Below are 17,367 nucleotides of genomic sequence, written 5' to 3'. Positions count from 1 at the left end.
ACTCTCAATTAGAGGAACGCCAAACACCTGCCTCTAATTAAGAGCCATACCAGGCAACCCTTAAACCAACATAGAAACAGAAAACATAGAATGCCCACCCAAACTCACGTCCTGACCAACTAACACATACAACAAACTAACAGAAATAGGTCAGGAACGTGACACTGGGTAGCCATTTGATTAGCTGTTCAGGAGTCTTATGGCTTTGGGGTAGAAGCTGCCTCGCTCTGTGGTGGTATCTAGACAGCTATGAAAAATGCAGATATAAACTCCCTAGGTAGATAGTGTGGTCTACAGCTTATCATGAAATACTCTACCTCAGGCAAGCAAAACCTTGAGACTTCCCTAGATATCGTGCACCAGCTGTTGTTTACATAAATGCATAGGTCCCCGCCCCGTGTCTTACCAGAGGCTGATGTTCTGTCTTGCCGATAGAGTGTATAACCTGTATGTTCTTAATGTATGTTGTTCAGCCACGACTCGGTGAAACATAATATATTACAGTTTTTAATGTTCCTTTGGTAGGACATACTTGCATTCAGTTTGTCCAATTTATTTTCCAGCGATTGAACGTTAGCTAGCAGAACAGAAGGCAAGGGCAGATTAGCCACTCGTCGCAAGGCACCCAGATTTTTTCACCTTTATTTAACCAGGTAGGCTAGTTGAGAACAAGTTCTCATTTACAAATGCAACCTGGCCAAAAATAAAGCAAAGCAGTTCGACACATACAACAACACTGAGTTACACATGGAATAAAAAAACATACAGTCAATAATACAGTAGAAAAAGTCTATATACGGTGTGTGCAAATGACGTAAGATAAGGGAGGTAAGGCAATAAAAAGGCCATGGTGGCGAAGTAATTACAATATACCAATTAAACACTGGAGTGATTGATGTGCAGAAGATGACTGTGCAAGTAGAGATACTGGGGTGCAAAGGAGCAAGATAAATAAATAAATACAGTTTGGGGATGAGGTAGTTGGATGGGCTATTTACAGATGGGCTATGTACAGGTGCAGTGATCTGTGAGCTGCTCTGACAACTGGTGCTTAAAGCTAGTAAGGGAGATATGAGTCTCCAGCTTCAGTGATTTTTGCAGTTCGTTCCAGTCATTGGCAGCAGAGAACTGGAAGGAAAGATAGCCAAAGGAGGAATTGGCTTTAGGGGTGACCAGTGAAATATACCTGCTGGAGTGCGTGTTACAGGTGGGTGCTGCTATGGTGACAAGTGAGCTGAGATAAGGCGGGGCTTTACCTAGCAGAGACTTATAGATGACCTGGAGCCAGTGGGTTTGGCGGTGAATATGAAGCGAGGGCCTGCCAACAAGAGCGTACAGGTCGCAATGGTGGGTAGTATATGGGGCTTTGGTGACAAATGGATGGCACTGTGATAGACTGCATCCAATTTGTTGAGTAGAGTGTTGGAGGCTATTTTGTAAATGACATCGCCGAAGTCGAGGATCGGTAGGATAGTCAGTTTTATGAGGGTATGTTTAGCAGCATGAGTGAAGGATGCTTTGTTGCGAAATAGGAAGCTGATTCTAGATCTAATTTGGGATTGGAGATGCTTAATCTGGAAGGAGTCTGGAAGGAGAGTTAACAGTCTTTTCAGACACCTAGATATTTGTAGTTGTCCACATATTCTAAGTCAGAACCGTCCAGAGCAGTGATGCTGGATGGGCGGGCAGGTGCGGGCAGCGATCGGTTGAAGACCATGCATTTCGTTTCACTTGCATTTAAGAGCAGTTGAAGGCAACGGAAGGAGAGTTGTATGGCATGAACCAGCAGCAAGAGCAACATCATTGATGTAGACAGAGAAGAGAGTCCGCCCGAGAATTGAACCCTGTGGCACCCCCATAGAGACTGCCAGAGGTCCAGACAACAGGCCCACCGATTTGACACACTGAACTCTATCAGAGAAGTAGTTGGTGAACCAGGCGAGGCAGTTATTTGAGAAACCAAGGCTGTTTAGTCTGCCGATAAGAATGTAGTGATTGACAGAGTCGAAAGCCTTGGCCAGGTTGATGAATACGGCGGAACAGTAATGTCTCTTATCGATGGCAGTTATGATATCGTTTAGGACCCATGACCAGCTCGGAAACCAGATTGCATAGCGGAGAAGGTACGGTGAGATTCAAAATGGTCGGTAATCTGTTTGTTAACTTGGCTTTCGAAGACCTTAGAAAGGCAGGGCAGGATTGATATAGGTCTGTAGCAGTTTGGGTCTAGATTGTCTCCCCCGTTGAAGAGGGAGGTGATTGCGGCAGCTTTCCAATCTTTGGGAATCTCAGACGATACGAAAGAGAAGTTGAACAGGCTAGTAATAGGGGTTGCAACAATTTCGGCAGATAATTTTAGAAAGAGAGGGTCCAGATTGTCTAGGCCGGCTGATTTGTAGGGGTCCAGATTTTACAGCTCTTTCAGAACATCAGCTATCTGGATTTGGGTGAAGGAGAAATGGGGGAGGCTTGGGCGAGTTGCTGTGGGGGGGTGCCGCGCAGTTGACGGGGGTAGGGGTAGCCAGGTGGAAAGCATGGCCAGCCGTAGAAAAATACTTATTAAAATTCTCAATTATAGTGGATTTATCGGTGGTGACAGTGTTTCCTAGCCTCAGTGCAGTGGGCAGCTGGGAGGAGGTGCTCTTATTCTCCATGGACTTTACAGTATCCCATAACTTTTTTGAGTTTGTGCTACAGGATGCAGATTTCTGTTTGAAAAAGCTAGCCATAGCTTTCCTAACTGCCTGTGTATATTCATTCCTATCTTCCCTGAAAAGTTGCATATCACTGGGGCTATTTAATGCTAATGCAGTACGCCACAGGATGTTTTTGTGTTGGTTAAGGGCAGTCAGGTCTGGAGTGAACCAAGGGCTATATCTGTTCCTGACTCTACGTTTTTTTAATGGAGCATGCTTATTTAAGATGATGAGGATGGCACTTTTAAAGAATAACCAGACATCCTCAACTGATGAAATGAGGTCAATATCATTCCAGGATACCCTTGCATGGTTGATTAGAAAGGCCTGCTGAAGTGTTTTAGGGAGCGTTTGACAGTGATGAGGGGTGGTCGTTTGACCGCAGACCCATTACGGATGCAAGCAATGAGGCAGTGATCGCTGAGATCTTGGTTGAAAACAGTAGAGGTGTATTTGGACGGCAAGTGGTTAGGATGATCTATGAGGGTGCCCATGTTTAGGGATGTGTGGTTGTACCTGGTAGGTTCACTGATAATTTGTTTGAGATTGAGGGCATCAAGCTTAGATTGTAGGATGGCCGGGGTGTTAAGCATGTCCAGTTTAGGTCACCTAGCAGCACAAGCTCTGAAGATAGATGGGGGGTAATCAATTCACATATGGTGTCCAGGGCACAGCTGGGGGTGGTCTATAGCAAGCGGCAACGGTGAGAGACTTGTTTCTGGAAAGGTGGATTTTTAAAAGTAGAAGATCGAATTGTTTGGGTACAGACCTGGATTATAAGACAGAACTCTGCAGGCTATCTCTGCAGTAGATTGCAACTCCGCCCCCCTTGGCAGTTCTATCTTGGCAGAAAATGTTATAGTTAGGAATGGACATTTCTGAGTTTCGGTGGTCTTCCTAAGCCAGGATTCAGACATGGCTAAGACATCCGGGTTGGCAGAGTGTGCTAAAGCATTGAAAAAAACAAACTTAGGGAGGAGGTTTCTAATGTTAACATGCATGAAACCAAGGCTTTTACGGTAACAGAAGTCAACAAATGAGAGCACCTGGGGAATAGGAGTGGAGCTAGGCACTGCAGGTCCTGGATTAACCTCTACATCAATAGAGGAACAGAGGAGGAGTAGGATAAGAGTACGACAAAAGGCTATAAGAACTGGTCGTCTAGTACCTTCGGAACAGAGAGTAAAAGGAGCAGGTTTCTGGGCGTGATAGAATAGATTCAAGGCATAATGTACAGACAAAAGGTATGGTAGGATGTGAGTACATTGGAGGTAAACCTAGGCATTGAGTGATGATGAGAGAGATTTTGTCTCTAGAAACATTTAAACCAGGTGATGTCATCGCATATGTGGGAGGTGGAAATAAATGGTTGTTTATGGCATATTGAGTAGGGCTAGAGGCTCTACAGTGAAATAAAACAATAATCAATAAACAGAACAGTAATGTACAAGGCATATTGACATTAGGGAGAGGCATGCGTAGCTGAGTGATCATAGGGGTGAACGTTAAACATAACAAGAACATAGCAACACAATAAATGCTAATCTGGGAATGCCTTGGAGATTTTCTAACTTCATTGCCAAAATCGATTCTATACTACATTGTATCACCAATAACACCCATGGAGTACAGTTGAGATATTTTGAATCATAATAGTCTGCTACAGTAGGGCTACATACAGTCAGTCCATACGCTTTACTTGAATGAATTTGTTGAAAACAAAATGGTGTTATACAGGAACACAGTGTACAATAAAGTTGCGTTTTGGCGCCACAACATTGTCAAAAACTATTCCCTTCCAGTGGCCAGTAAACAGCAACAAATTGCATTTATTTGGTCTGATTTGTATGATTATGTAGTCTAGGCCTAAAACAACAGAGCTGGGACAAGGGACGTCTCCGTCGCCAAGTTTATTCAACAGTAAAAAAATCAGGCAATGGATTATGGGTAGATCCACAGCAATGATAGTGCATTTTTAATATCCCACATTTAAAAGACTGTGATAGCGTGAAATTACTATTTTCTAAATGGTTGCCTTTCTTCATCTGCTTAAAATAAGCATAGCAACACTCATATTCCGAGGTAAATACGAAATGAATGGAAAAACAGGCCTTTTACAATGACAACTGTCACAAATAACGTACAACACAGCAACACCTTCCACCATGAACTGGAAGTATATGGTGCTGATTATAATATTCAACAACTCCATCTCACCCTCTCTCTGGGGTATTACATTGACTTTGAAATGCATATTATTATCTATTATCAAAGGTAGCGCACACTATATTTTCTACTTTCACGGCAGCCCGTGACGTCGATTACCTTTCTGAAGCAGCTTGAAGGCTCTTCCCACCTTTTCTAAGGTGGGACACACACACACACCCATCCCACCCTTGATACACAGACACACACACTTTACGGTCCAGCACCCACCGATCTGCTTGTGTATACCCAGCCCTGTAAGCCACAGACTGCCAGCTCAAGGCTATGTGTTGTCAATGGGATTATGTGGCTAATAGAACCTTCAAAATATGTACTATTATACCTGTCAAGTCTTCAACCACCACCAAATCTGACCAAAGAATTTTGAGCAATCCTCTCTCCAACCCCCCCAAACAGAGCATTGGGGTAGGTACATGTATGATGTCAATGTGTGTGCTGTTAAATATGGTCAATTTTAGAAAATGCTATATAACATAAATATAACGTTTAAATTTACAACAAAACAAAACTTCAGGAAACAGTAGAGGGAGCACCCCCTATCCACATCGACGGGACAGTAGTGGAGAAGGTGGAAAGTTTTAAGTTCCTCGGCGAACACATTACGGACAAACTGAAATGGTCCACCCACACTTCTTGGTGAAGAAGGTGCAATGGCGCCTCTTCAACCCCAGTTGTCTGAAGAAATTTGGCTTGCACTAAAAACACTCACAAACTTTTACAGATGCACAATCGAGAGCATCCTGTCGGGCTGTATCACCGCCTGGTATGGCAAATGCTCCGCCCACAACCGCAAGGCTCTCCAGAGGGTAGTGAGGTCTACACAACGCATCACCGGGGGCAAACTACCTGCCCTCCAAGACACCTACACCACCCGATGTCACAGGAAGGCCAAAAAGATCATCAAGGACCACAACCACCCAATCAACTGCCTGTTCACCTCGCTATCATCCAGAAGGTGAGGTCAGTACAGGTGCATCAAAGCTGGGACTGAGAGATTGAAAAACAGCTTCTATCTCAAGGCCATCAGACTGTTAAACAGCCATCACTAACATTGAGTGGCTGCTTCCAACATACTGACTCAAATCTCTAGTCACTTTAATAATTAAAAATGGAATGTAATAAATGCATCACTAGTCACTTTATACAATGCCACTTTATATAATATTTACATACCCTACATTACTCATCTCATATGTATATACTGTACTCTATACCATCTACTACATCTTGCCTATGCCGTTCAGCCATTGCTCATCCATATATTTGTATGTATATATTCTTATTCATTCCTTACACGTGTGTGTAGAAGTTAGTTGCTGTGAAATTGTTGGATTACTTTTTAGATATTAATGCATGGTCGGAACTAGAAGCACAAGCATTTCGCTACCCTTGCATTGACATCTGCTAACCATGTGCATGTGACCAATAACATTTGATTTGATTTGATTTGAAGTGGGCTACAGTGTAATGGAACGGTTTGCCTTGTGTGGTAGGTTTTGTCAGGTGTCATAACCAGCCATAAAATAATGCAATATGTCACAACAGGTCTAAATATATGGGCCATGACAATGTTATGAATATATAATGATAGGTTTTGACAAGTTTGGTAAGCTGTTATGAGATATTATGACATGGTTATGACCGTGTCATAATGTGTTATGGCCCTAGGTGTCATATAAAGTTTTACTCTTTTTTAAATCCAATCTCAACCTCCCAGTTTTGCGAAAGTGTATTTCATTCTTGATGGCAAAGTACTTCTTGCCAAACTAGCTACTATTTCATGTTTTTGTTTATAATGTCTTGTAACCACTTCAGATTACCTGTGAGACAGGGGATTCGAACCGGCAATCAGTGTCCATTCTAAAACGCACTAATGTTTTCATGGGTTCTATATGGGGCTATCGACGAACAATGGATTGGTGTAGTCGGCGAGTCACGCACACTTGAAGCACATCAATTATCAAGCCTAAAAGTCACTATTTGAGTAGCAAGGTAGTGGACAAATAGAGAGCAAAGGAATGACTTGCAATGAGGGAAAAGAGGCATAGAAGGAATGGGGGAGGGAAAGGGAAGGGGATGGGCTACCAAAAAATCAATGCACTCAGGCAATGTTTGTTCTCTTTGCGATCACTCATTAGTCTTAAAAGCCTTCTGGCTCTGTGTGCTTGGGTAGCGCTGGCATTTTATGACCCCCAAACTCGTTGGCTGGAGTGAAAAATCTGATCTGGGTTAAGGGAGGAGTGTAGGTGAGTCAGACTGAATTTGGCTGAAAAACCACTTCTTCAGGACCGTACCTTGTCACTAATATTTTAACAGCAATCACTTTTGGAGCGGCTTCCTCACAGTCTTACGGTATGCAAAGCTAAATAAATAAGATGAAACAGTGGTCAATTACTAATTACTATTGTAGCACAACATGACGTGGATTCTGTTTTTCATTCGTCGTGAACTTGACCGCAACTATGAACTATGACAATACTGGGTAATTCTGTCTTCATAACTCCTTCCATAATGCATTAGCATTGTTGACATACATAGTTATAAGTGAATCATCATAACCTATCATTTCATTCACTGAAGTAAAGTACGTTTCGTTACCCAGGAAATGAATGGGGGGCGAGAAAGCAGTGCACTCTCTTTAGGAAGAAAGAGGACATGTTAACTTCTTGCACCACACTGAGAGGTGCATTAACAGGTGGTGGTGAAACCAGCAGGGGGCTTCTGCGAAAACATACTAAATTATATGAATTTGCAGACAGTCATTGTCTGGAACATGAGAGGGAGCCTTCGGTTATCTTCCATGGTCCTAAAAGGTTGTATAACAAAACGTTCTGTATGAAAAGAGGTGTTGTATCACTCTATTGAGGCTAGGAATTAACAGCCCACGCTGGAGCTTTCTATAACTTAGTGTGCCCCTCAGTTCAACACAGTTCAATTGGTTGGTGCTATACTATACTGCCATGAACATACTATGTGGCTCTCAGGTGACAAAGTGCACTTTATCTCTCACAAAGCCTCACTTTGACCTCTATAACTGTTGCTCCTTCCACTGGCTCTCAGCTTAGCTCACCTGGGTCGCCTCTCATGTCAAATCCACTGTGGAGTTGGCAGTGGTGGAAAAAGTACTCAATTGTCAAACTTGAGTAAAAGTAAAGATACCTTAATAGAAAACGACTCACGTAAATGTCAAAGTCTACTTGAGTAAAAGTCTAAAAGTATTTGGTTTTAAATCTACTTAAGTATCAAAAGTAAATGCAATTGCTGAAATAAACTTAAGTATCAAAAGTACAAGGAGAAATATAAATAATTTATTTTTCCTGTTGTTAAACCAACCAGACGGCACAGTTTTCTTTTTCTTTTTTACATTTATGGATAGCCAGCGGCACACTCCAACACTCAGACATCATTTACAAATAAAGCATGTTTGTTTAGTGAGTCCACGAAATCAGAGGCAGTAGGGATGACCAGGTGTGTGAATTGAACCATTTTCCTGTGCTGCTAAGAAAATGTACGGAGTAAAAAGCACATACTTTTCTTTAGGAATGTAGAGAAGTAAAAGTTAGTTGTCAAAAATATAAATAGTAAAGTAAAGATACACAAAAAAACGACTTCAAGTATTTTTACTTAAGTACATTCCAGACTAATTCCGAAGAACGCATTTCAATGCTCCGACTTATGAAAAAAAGTTATTAGTGTTCATCAAGCTGCCTCGTGAGGGCAAGAAGAAGCCGAGCCTCTCACACCTGTGTGATAATGAGTCACAGGACAGCTCGAGGGCGAACGCAGAAGCATCTGAGCGGATAGAAAGAGACGAGAGAGAGGGAGAAAACGAGAGAAGGATTTCACACGTACTTGGAGCAGAGTCTTCTTAATTACTCTCCCCACATCCTGTCTGCACTCAGAGACGTCAGGGTTGTACTCGTCCAGATTAGGGGAGAAAGATAAAAACAGAGATTTGAAGAACTCTGTCAGAAAGAGAGAGAGACCCAGGGGAGAAACAGAAACAGACTGTTCATTCAGCTCCTAATCTGCATTATTCTCAAGGTATCCTCCTCATTCCCCACTGTCATTTGTTCTGGTTGTGTCCCTCCTCTAACTGTCTTCTGATGGGTGGGAAAGCTGACAGAGATGTTGGTGTGTATGAGTGTGTTCGTGTGCTCAAGTGGAGATGATTGATCGCACAAGTGATTTCTTAGATAATTGGGGAAATGTCCCCTTTCCCACATATCCTGACACATTCAAATGTAAAGTATCCTCAAACGTAGCATACCAACTCAGATGGCTGCTATATGTGCTAATTAGCAGTACGTCAAGTAGAATAATTTGATTAGGGCGACCTGAGAGAGTGAGAGAGAGAGAGCGGGAGAGAGCGAGAGAGAGAGGCAGTACTGATCCTTACCTTGGACTGCTATCGTCTTGGTTTCTTGCTGTATGGCGTTGGCTGAAGACACTTGGACCGTAACAGTGTTCATTCCCTCGCTGGTGAAGGTGTACGAGATGCTCCCGTCTAAGCTGATCACTGCCTGGAGGAAGAAGGAACATGGACAAAATGGATGATCACACTTTGATCAGGTAATAATCCCTTCACCTAAAACATTTACCTAAAACCCCAGAACATGAAACAAACCCATTTCAGATGATAACAACTTCTCCTTCAACTTCTCACTAAGAGTAGACGGAGCTTCTGACTTGAGTAAAACCCTACAAAAAACATCCTTCCCATAAGACCTAGAACCAATGCAGCTAAGGTCATAACTCATGACACACTAATAAGATGTTTGAACAAAATGCAAAATCAGAGACTGCTCCGCCTCTATCACTGTTGTCTTCAATAATAGAAGAGGTCAAAGTATGTAATACCATAGACATCATGTATAACCCATATGTATGTATATATATATATCAGTGGAGGCTACTGAAGGGAGGACAGCTCATAGTAATGGCTGAAGTGGAATGGAACTGGAATGGAAACCATGTCTTTGAAGTGTTCGATGCTGTTCCATTTATTCTGTTCTAGCCATGACAATAAGCCTCTCCTCTGATTTAGTTACAGTTACACCAGCCACCACTGCAGTACATGTACACTATATGGCATTATTGTGTAAGACTTTTGAATAGTGTCAGTTCACCTCTACTAAAGTTGTATAGTTGGTACCCCACATACAGTATACTGTATACTATACACAACATCAATAGAGGATCTGTGTCTGCACCATGTGGTCGCACTACTGGAGTCCCACAGGGCTCGGTTCTAGGCCCTCTTCTCATTCCACTTCCATTCCAGTTCCATTCCACCTTCCCTCTGTACACCACTTGTCCTTATCACTGGGGTAATGTGTGAGATCCTCTTTTCAATAAGACTACTTTAGCTGATAAGGGAAGGTGAATTAAATGTTCATGTATACTCCCTCTCCGGCGCTCTAGGTCACCAGGCTGCTCATTATTAACCACATCTGTCACCATCGTTACACGCACCAGTGCCTCTTCAGACTCACCTGAACTTCATCACCTTCCTGATTACCTTCCCCATATCTGTCTCTCCCTTTGGTTCCTTCCCCAGGCGTTATTCTTTCTGTTTCATGTCTGTACGCTACTCGTGGTTCATTTAGTTATAAAATTATTCACTCCCTGTACTTGCTTCCTGAATCCCAGCGTACACGTTACAGAAATCTTAATCAACAACTGTCAGAACTGTCATAATATTTTATAGTTTTGATGGAATTTAGTTGAAGAACAAGATTTATTCTCGACTTAAAACACGTAGGTGTTATCATGTTTTTGAGGTGATACCTTGTGAGTAATACTGTGGTCTGACATGCTGAGACCGCAATGGGAGCTGACGTGGGTGTACATGGCATTACCGTTATCTAAGCGGTGAAGTTTCCTATAGCGAGAGACATAACACGGTATTCTAACAGTAAAACTCCGGCTCACAGCGGTGTGACTTGGCATTCTGGTGTGTACATCTAAGCCTGGGCTTCTGTTAACTCTTATCCTCTTTGACTGAGACAAATCCTTATCCTAACTTTGAAACGTATGCAGTGTATACAGTATATGTGTGTGTGATGTGTGTGACAGAGAGAGAAATATGTGTGTCTCTTTTAAGTGTGTGTGTGTATCCAGATGTGTATGTGTGTTGTGTATGTGCGCTTGCGTGCGTATGCATGTGTGAATGATGTGATTCATTTGGACAGGCTCCCTAAGCTGTGTCTGGTGTAAAAAAAATATTCCAATTGGAAACCTGTGGCGGCATCGTGCTTGGCACATCGCTAAAAGCTTCACCTGCGCTCTCTCTCCCTGTAAATGACCTCAAAATGAACCAAACCACAGAGAAAAAAAACACCAACAGAACCAATGCCATCAAAAAAAATCTAAGTACAATGATGTTTCAATGATGCGACCAGAGACAACATTTAAATGTCACCATCACTAATTGACGAAAGCCTCCCTGTTCAAATCAAGAGACAAGGGGGCAATTCAAACACAGCACCTCAAAGAGCTGGATAATTCTTGAAGCCTTTTAGACATAAGCATGTTATATTTGTCACTATTATTTACTTGACATTTGGCTGGCTTGTTCATTACAAGATGAAGAGAGAGAGAGAGAGCATCAACGTGCTGTACTATGTTGAAAGCATTCTGGTAATTTAACTGGCTCCATTGTACACTGCTGTATACTTAGTAAGGTGGTCATTTACAGAGAAATATGAGGCAGAGATATTCAATTATGATCCTTGAGAACCACAGCACTGCTGTTTTCCGTTCTTCCCCTCCAATCAGGGACTGATTCAGACCTGGGTCACCAGGTGAGCAACCATTCTGGCCAATCAATGACCAATTATCTACCAGGTGCAGTAGAAACTAAAACCAGAAGTACTTCAATCCTCGATGGTGGGAATTGAATAGCCCTGACACAATAACTGAATGTATAGAGGTAACATACAAGCAACATGCAGATACAAGGTGGTAGTATGAAAACCCAGGGTGTTCTCCGCCAAGGCCGAGACACATAATATCCCAGCCGTCTTGTAAACGTGTCTGACCCCTCTTCAATCCAGTTCAGGTTGGAGAAGGAGACTACCATGCCATCTTCGAAATCCAGTTGGATGTTGGTTCTCATTTAGTCCCCCTGGAAAACAAGTAACGTCTCAAGTAAGGACTACAGATACAAGAAAGAAACAGAAAGACAGACACCGTTATTATTTAAAAAGGAAACAATTCCATTGTGTTTGAGAGCCCAGGCAGATGCGTGTACTTGTGTTTATTCTAGACTTAAATACATATCATTGTTGAAATGGGGTTTAATACAATGCCCCAAAACCACAGTACCACTCAGTAATCAGCACTCAGCATGCATGGGCACAGGCAGGGCATCATTCTTTGTTTTTGTCAAAATTCCAACACCTGCTGTTGTGACACCTCTACATTAGCGTGTATCCTGAGTCTGACATGTTACATAACACCACTGGGAGTGTCTGGCTCCTGTCGTGTGAGTGTATGTGTGTTCATGCACGTGTGCGTGTCACTCTTGTGTGTGATGGAAAGAGAGAACCACAGGGAGGTCGAAGCAGTGTAATAATCAAGAGACAGTAGGGTGGCAGGTACACTAGTCAACAGACTGCTGGGCTACATTCACACACAGACACAAGCAGTCAGAACTAGCCCAAGCATTGGCGTTGTATCATATTCTGCCCTACCATGAGGGCAGTGTGTTTGCCTGTTTTTTGTGTGTGTGTGTGTGTATGAGTGAGTATGAGTGTGTGTGTACGAGAGAGAGTACTAATGTGTGTGTTGGACCCTCCCTGTTCTGTCTCTACAGTATCTGCAGCAGGTCTACTCAGTGGGGTTACACCTGGCACTTCCCCAGGATCAACACACACACACACCTTTTGTTGGTTGTTCCAGCTGCTGCTGCGACCAAACCCTCCCACTTATCCCACCCGTACCCTGCGAGCAAGCACAACTAACTCCCAGCCTCCTCGTGGCACATTGTAATTCAATGCAGTTGGGATCTTCATTTGTTACACTGCATTAGCACAAGGGGGCTCCGGTCCAGAAACAAACACAACAATAGCATTAGCAGGATGCAAACCCATTATTCTCTCTCTCTCTCTGCTTTGCTTCTTTTCAAGCGCAGCTGGGTTGGCTATGTGTGGGGGAAGGCTTCTGTGGGTAACGTTGTACGCCATTGTACAGTGAAAATGATAAACTATGAATAAGCCGAATAAAGAAAGGCAGAATAGAATGGACGAAAAGGGATAACGTTGGCGGCTATTGTGTGGAACTGTAATGGCCCACAATCCTTTGCCAAAATGCCATTCGGAATGGACAATTCTAGTTCTCTATCGAGGTGTCCTGGGATCACTTGCTAATCTGCATGAGACTGATTCTGGCCTGCTGGCTAAATGTCAAGCTTTGTGTCCGTGGCTCCATGTGTGACTCAGAGGGCCTCCAAATCCAAAAATGCATAATAGGGTAAGCGTCATGTTCTGGACAGCAGTGCTGGTTGATAAGGGGTTGTGTTAGTTCAGGTCCAGACACAGTAGGACTGTGTAAAGGACTCTTGTTCAGGTGAATGTCAACACACAAAGGATGGTATAAACAGTGTGATGTCAGTGCTGTCGTGTTGATGGAGTGTCATACCTGGGTTCAAAGTTTTAGCTTTCTTTCAAATGCTTTGAGCGTTTGATTGAGCCTGCTTGGAGAGCTAGATGGACTGATTTGCACTTTTGGGATTATTCCATCTGTTCTGGTTGGTGTACACATGACATGCTATAAGGTAGCTAATGTTGGGTAAATATGTTTGGTGTAAACATGACATGCTAGAAGGTAGCTAATGTACAGTAAATCTAGTTGCTGTACACATGACATGCTATAAAGTAACTTTATGATAATGAAAACCTGACATGTGTCACTACAGATCCCATCTCTCTCAAAACATCAAACTTTCTTCCACCTCCCTCTCTCCTTTCATTTTCGTTTTGTGAACACATAAAATCTTTAGGCCCATTTGCTCTCCCCAAGAAATACTGCCATCTTGGGCTTCATGAATATAAATTAAAGTCTGAATTTAACGGGCGAGAAGGATTTTCCTAATGCATGAGTCCCGATGCCTTGAAGATTCTTCACCTCCATTAGTCTCCTGAGAAAAGTGTTTTTTAATTATTATATGATACATTTCACAAAAGTTTTGACCACATGGCATATGTCTCTCTTATCAGAGGAATCCTCTCTTAATGAAATAAATATATCTTTATTTTCTCAACTCATCATACTGTAATATGTCAGCTGGGCCCAGGAGAGACCTCGTGGGAGAGACACTTACTTCTTAGCTGCAGTGCAGGGGGAAAGCACCGCCGCATCGAGCAGAGCACTACTGTAGCTGTGTGTGGTTGATATTGTGTTGCAAGTTACTATTAAACTTTCAGCAGTTGGTGTATATGGGACAACATAACAGGGAAATCATTTCAGGTGTATGTCTGTAGAAACATCCATGTTGAACATATGGGAAACACCATATTTCACTCAGTAACAGGCCTACAGTGAGTGAGTTGTACACCACATGCTAGGACTACTTTTACAACTATGTATAACAATACAAAACACACAGATTTTTCATTCCATGGCTTAAAGTGAAAATCAATGCAACTCCGAACAGTGATGTATACAAAGGCGTCCATTTGGGCTCCTAGGCCCATAACAATGATGTACAAAAAGGAAGCCATTTTGGCTTTTGGCCCAGTCCTACCTCATCCAGATGCACCAGGAAGGTGACGTTGGTGTGCAGGTCGGCGGTAAGCTTGCCCTCTCTGGTGGAGAGAGAAAGGCCTTTTGGAGCCCTGTTGGGACACATCTGCTTCCTGGGTGTGTACATGTCCTTGACTCCCTTGATGCAGTTGTTGGACACCACTTTTCAGTACCTTAAGATACCATATGAATTAGTTAATACATGTTTTGTGTGGTTTACTGAGGTTATGGCTTAATGACACTATTAGATAACAATGCAAAGGTATTGGTCACGTTCATCAATGAAGCTTAACAAGAAATCGCAAATTTTTTACTTTTGACCTCAGTGATTGTGGAAGTGACTGAGCTAGTGAACAAGACATGCTATTATTTTACTTGTTGGGTATTACTAAACTTGAAATGTGAAATATCCTAATTCATGGAATCAATCAAATCAAATGTATTCATATATCCCTTACATCAGCTGATATCTCAAAGTGCTGTACAGAAACCCAGCCTAAAACCCCAAACAGCAAGCAATGCAGGTGTAGAAGCACGGTGGCTAGGAAAAACTCCCTAGAAAGGCCAAAACCTAGAGAGGAAGCAGGCTATGAGAGGTGGCCAGTCCCCTTCTGGCTGTGCCGGGTGGAGATTATAACAGAACATGGCCAAGATATTCAAATGTTCATAAATGACCAGCATAGTCAAATAATAATAATCACAGTAGTTGTCAAGGGTGCAGCAAGTTAGCACCTCAGGAGTAAATGTCAGTTGGCTTTTCATAGCCGATCATTAAGAGTATCTCTACCGCTCCTGCGGTCTCTAGAGAGTTGAAAACAGCAGGTCTGGGACAGGTAGCACGTCCGGTGAACAGGTCAGGGTTCCATAGCCGCAGGCAGAACAGTTTAAACTGGAGCAGCAGCACGGCCAGGTGGACTGGGGGCATGAAGGAGTCATCATGCCAGGTAGTCCTGAGGCATGGTCCTAGGGCTCAGGTCCTCCAAGAGAGAGAAAGAAAGAAAGAGAGAATTAGAGACAGCATAGTTAAATTCACACAGGACACCGGATAAGACAGGAGAAGTACTCCAGATATAACAAACTGACCCTAGCACCCCGACACAAACTACTGCAGCATAAATACTGGAGGCTGAGACAGGAGGGGTCAGGAGACACTGTGGCCCCATCCGATGATACCCCCGGACAGGGCCAACCAGGAAGGATATAAACCCACCCACTTTGCCAAAGCACAGCCCCCACACTACTAGAAGGACAACTTCAACCACCAACTTACCATCCTGAGACAAGGCCGAGTATAGCCCAGAAAGATCTCCGCCACGGCATAACCCAAGGGGGGGGCGCCAACCCAGACAGGAAGATCACGTCAGTGACTCAACCCACTCAAGTGACGCACCCCTCCTAGGGACGGCATGAAAGAGCACCAGTAAGCCAGGGACTCAGCCCATGTAATAGGGTTAGAGGCAGAGAATCCCAGTGGAGAGAGGGGAACCAGGCAGGCAGAAACAGCAAGGGCGGTTCGTTGCTCCAGAGCCTTTCCGTTCACCTTCACACTCCTGGGCAGACTACACTCAATAATATGACACACTGAAGAGATGAGTCTTCAGTAAAGACTTAAAAGTTGAGACCGAGTCTGCGTCTCTCACATGGGTAGGCAGACCATTCCATAAAAATGGAGATCTATAGGAGAAAGCCCTGCCTCCAGCTGTTTGCTTAGAACTTCTAGGGACAATTAGGAGGCTTGCGTCTTGTGACCGTAGCGTACGTATGTACGGCAGGACCAAATCGGAAAGATAAGTAAGAGCAAGCCCATGTAATGCTTTGAAGGTTAGCATTAAAACCTTGAAATCCGCCCTTGCCTTAACAGGAAGCCAGTGTAGGGAGGCTAGCACTGGAGTAATATGATCAAATTTTTGGGTTCTAGTCAGGATTCTAGCAGCCGTATTTAGCACTAACTGAAGTTTATTTAGTGCTTTATCTGGGTAGCCAGAAAGTAGAGCATTGCAGTAGTCTAACCTAGAAGTAACAAAAGCATGGATTCATCTGCATCATTTTTGGACAGAAAGTTTCAGATTTTTGCAATGTTACGTAGATGGAAAAAAGCTGTCCTTGAAACAGTCTTGATATGTTCGTCAAAAGAGAGATCAGGGTCCATAGTAACGCCGAGGTCCTTCACAGTTTTATTTGAGACGACTTTACAACCATCAAGATTAATTGTCAGATTCAAAAGAAGATCTCTTTGTTTCTTGGGACCTAGAACAAGCATCTCTGTTTTGTCCGAGTTTAAAAGTAGAACGTTTTCAGCCATCCACTTCCTTATGTCTGAAAACACATTCTTCTAGCGAGGGCAATTTTGGGGCTTCACCATGTTTCATTGAAATGTAGAGCTGTGTGTCATCCGCATAGCATTGAAAGTTAACATTGTTTTTGAATGACATCCCCAAGAGGTAAAATATATAGTGAAAACAATAGTGGTCCTAAAACGGAACCTTGAGGAACACCGAAATGTACAGTTGATTTGTCAGAGGACATACCATTCACAGAGACAAACTGATATCTTTCCGACAGATAAGATCTAAACTAGGCCAGAACTTGTCCGTGTAGACCAATTTGGGTTTCCAATCTCTCCAAAAGAATGTGGTGATCGATGGTATCAAAGGCAGCACCAAGGTTTAGGAGCACGAGGACAGATGCAGAGCCTGAT

The 17,367-nt window shown here is 43.0% G+C and overlaps 1 pseudogene; it reads right to left on the bottom strand.

Moving 5' to 3' along the window:
- Nucleotides 1–8,621: 8,621 nt before the first annotated feature.
- LOC129835033 (VPS10 domain-containing receptor SorCS3-like) overlaps nt 8,622–17,367 on the bottom strand; it is a 69,587-nt pseudogene continuing 60,841 nt past the window's right edge.

Source organism: Salvelinus fontinalis, chromosome 3, assembly GCF_029448725.1.
Source record: "Salvelinus fontinalis isolate EN_2023a chromosome 3, ASM2944872v1, whole genome shotgun sequence".
NCBI classification, from domain to species: domain Eukaryota; kingdom Metazoa; phylum Chordata; class Actinopteri; order Salmoniformes; family Salmonidae; genus Salvelinus; species Salvelinus fontinalis.
Note: the sequence above shows the minus strand (reverse complement) of the source record. Positions and strands in the feature narration are given on the sequence as shown.